The sequence below is a fragment of the Limulus polyphemus genome, unplaced genomic scaffold, assembly GCF_000517525.1.
Source record: "Limulus polyphemus unplaced genomic scaffold, Limulus_polyphemus-2.1.2 Scaffold5894, whole genome shotgun sequence".
Classification (NCBI taxonomy): domain Eukaryota; kingdom Metazoa; phylum Arthropoda; class Merostomata; order Xiphosura; family Limulidae; genus Limulus; species Limulus polyphemus.
In genome coordinates, this window is record NW_013671504.1 from 46,557 (window position 1) to 49,929 (window position 3,373).

The window sequence follows — 3,373 nt, forward strand, 5'->3', positions numbered from 1 at the left end:
AAATGTGGCATTCTACCATACAGCCAGACACCCATGAAGGGGGAGTAGTCTCAAAATGTGGCATTCTACCATACAGCCAGACACCCATGAAGGGGGAGTAGTCTCAAAATGTGGCATTCTACCATACAGCCAGACACCCATGAAGGGGGAGTAGTCTCAAAATGTGGCATTCTACCATACAGCCGTTGTGTTGAATAGTCCATGGTTAAAGTGATGTAAAAGTGTTTTACTTATCTGAATGTACCTGATGATGCCTTTATTGGTGAAACCATCATCGTGAATTAATGAAGTTTTTGTGAAACGTACAATTGTGTATGCTTTTTCTTCAATTCTGTAAACAAAAAATGGTGTATTTAGCATCTCTTAAACAAAGGGCCAAAAAATGTGTTATGGAAGACTAGCTTTAAAACCAGTTTTGTAGATTTGTATGCAAGTATTCTCATTTCAGTGGTATTTAACAAACTACCACTGTTGTAGTAAATTTGATTCATGTATGTTTTTGGAATGAAAAATAATTTCTTATAATTATTGTTCCACTTGTAGAGAAGTAGAATTGTGTGTGAAATCTGAAACACAGCAACGTGTTATAGTTATAGATTCTAACTGTATATATACTGTTATAAGTAGTTCTACATGCTTTATTAAGGTTGCAAGTTTGCAGGAGTTGTACAGGGTGTTCCAGAAGTCTGGGCCCATAGGGATTATAGACACTATATTTTTAATGTTCAACAAACACATTTCTTATGTCAGTTGTACATATTTCAGGAAAGGAAATACCCTGATGGTACAGTATCTCAAGAATTAATATATGTATGGTTGTTAATGGCATCCAATTTGAATAATAAATAAATTAAGAATAAATTGTGTATTTTTTCCCTAGGGGTCCAGACTTCTGGGACATCCTGTAGTATACTTAGTTGAGGTGTGTGTGTGGTATATGTGTTTCATCATCATAACACTTGCTGTGTGTCATACAGCAAAGGAACATGGTTCCCGAGGGTCTAAATACTTTAGTGATAGGGAGGGCCATATGTACTGCATTGTGGAAATGTTGGTAACTTGACAGGAGTCCAACTTTTGGTAAAGATTTATGGTAATGAAAGCACTATTGTAAAATAACAGCAGGATTTAGTAAAGCTGCTTACTGAAGCTTGAATGCAGTGTTATTTAAGTAGTATGTGTTTTTACAAACAATAAAGTGTATGTGTAGAGATACCTTTAACCTAAGAGCAACCAATGACACCCGTGACAAGCTGCTTACTGAAGCTTGAAAGCAGTGTTATCTAAGTATTATATGTTCTTGGTTTTTCTTTACCAACAGTGCTGAAATTCTAATAAAAGTATGAAAAAAATCCTGCTAAAGAAAAATATTAATTGTTAAAGTCTAAATGAACAGTGCAATCACTAGCTCCTTATTCCTGTATCAGAAGTTAAATTTTGAAAGAAGAACATTCTTACAAATATTTTTATTGGATGTATCAGTTGTGCAAGTAAGACACATGCAAGTATCCGTCTTTGTACTGTAACAGTGTATTTTGGACTATGTGAACTTTGTTGTGGTCACTGGAGGCAAATCCAAACAACCACATAACACAGCATGACATCAAGTAGGTCACACCTTCTAGGATAATAACTTCCAAAGCACGTGGTACTTTTCACTCTGTCACTAGGTTCAATCCTCTCAACATCCAGGCTTGGTGTAATAAGACTTTTTTTTTCACTTTAATTTTATTTCAGTTTGCTTCACCTTGGAAAGTGATTTTATTTATTGTTTTTGTAAAAGTTGCATATGATTGTATTTTGAGCTTTAATTATCTTTGCATCTTTACTTGTAATGAGTGTTTTAAAAAAAGGGCTTGTAAGTGTATTTATTTTCTTGTTTAAACTAATAGATATTTAAGCATGGTTATTTATCTTATACTACAGTGTTTTTGTGGTTTAATATTTGCAAGCCACAGAAATAAAACAACCAAGAAATAATAGTTATGTTAAAAAAAACAAAATGTAATTGAATAAAGAATTCATCTTCATGTGATAAATTTTGCTCCACTTGCCTGAAACGTAAGTTCCAAGTCTGCTAGTGCAGGTTTTAGAAGATAAACTCCAGAAAAGTGAATGAATCCATTTAAAATCAAAGAGACACCCTCCCACCCCCCACACACATTCTTCCTTATGTCAATTAGACATCTTTAGGACTGTATATAAAGAAACAATGAATTGTTGAAAATGTCAACTATATATACTGCAAAAAATTTCCTCTTTAATATTGAAATACTAATATTTTGTTTCGGTATATTACCAAAGAATTTATTCCATCATTGAAAAGTTATAACGTTGCCTGTGAATATATTGTCATAGAATTTACTCCCTAACTGTTTTTATTTAAAATATTAAAAACCTAAGTTATCTGCAGGCATACAATAGATTCTTGTAAGAGTTTGGAAACTGAAGAAAGTAATAATTAATATCTCTGTCCCTGTAATGAACGTCTTTCATAGAATAATCATTCATTTATATCTTTTTATTAAGGCGATTTGCTCATTTTTATATTTCATTGTTGAAAAAGATGATTTATTAATTAATAGCTTTTTCATTAAAAACCAAATAATTGATTGAGTTGTAAATATATAGCATTTAACACATTTAATTACCCTTTAATTGAATTATGTAATTGTTGTTATTTGTGTGGAATAGTCCATGGTTAAGGTGATGTAAAAGTGTTGTCAGTACCCTTTAATTGAATTATGTAATTGTTGTTATTTGTGTGGAATAGTCCATGGTTAAAGTGATGTAAAAGTGTTGTCAGTACCCTTTAATTGAATTATGTAATTGTTGTTATTTGTGTGGAATAGTCCATGGTTAAAGTGATGTAAAAGTGTTGTCAGTACCCTTTAATTGAATTATGTAATTGTTGTTATTATGTAATTGTTGTTATTTGTGTTGAATAGTCCATGGTTAAAGTGATGTAAAAGTGTTGTCAGTGTTGAATAGTCCATGGTTAAAGTGATGTAAAAGTGTTGTCAGTACCCTTTAATTGAATTATGTAATTGTTGTTATTTGTGTTGAATAGTCCATGTTTCAAGTGATGTAAAAGTGTTGTTAGTACCCTTTAATTGAACAATTACATAATTCAATTAAAGGGTACTGACAACACTTTTACATCACTTTAACCATGGACTATTCAACACAAATAACAACAATTACATAATTCAACCAAAGGGTACTGACAACACTTTTACATCACTTTAACCATGGACTATTCAACACAAATAACAACAATTACATAATCCAACCAAAGGGTACTGACAACACTTTTACATCACTTTAACCATGGACTATTCAACACAAATAACAACAATTACATAATCCAACC

General features: G+C 31.9%; 1 protein-coding gene across 1 annotated transcript in view; it reads left to right on the plus strand.

Annotated features, from left to right (window-relative positions):
* LOC106473111 (plasma membrane calcium-transporting ATPase 1-like) overlaps window positions 1-3,373 on the plus strand; it is a gene marked incomplete at its 5' end in the record, with an annotated part of 55,815 nt that overhangs the window by 46,258 nt on the left and 6,184 nt on the right. The window lies entirely within an intron of this gene.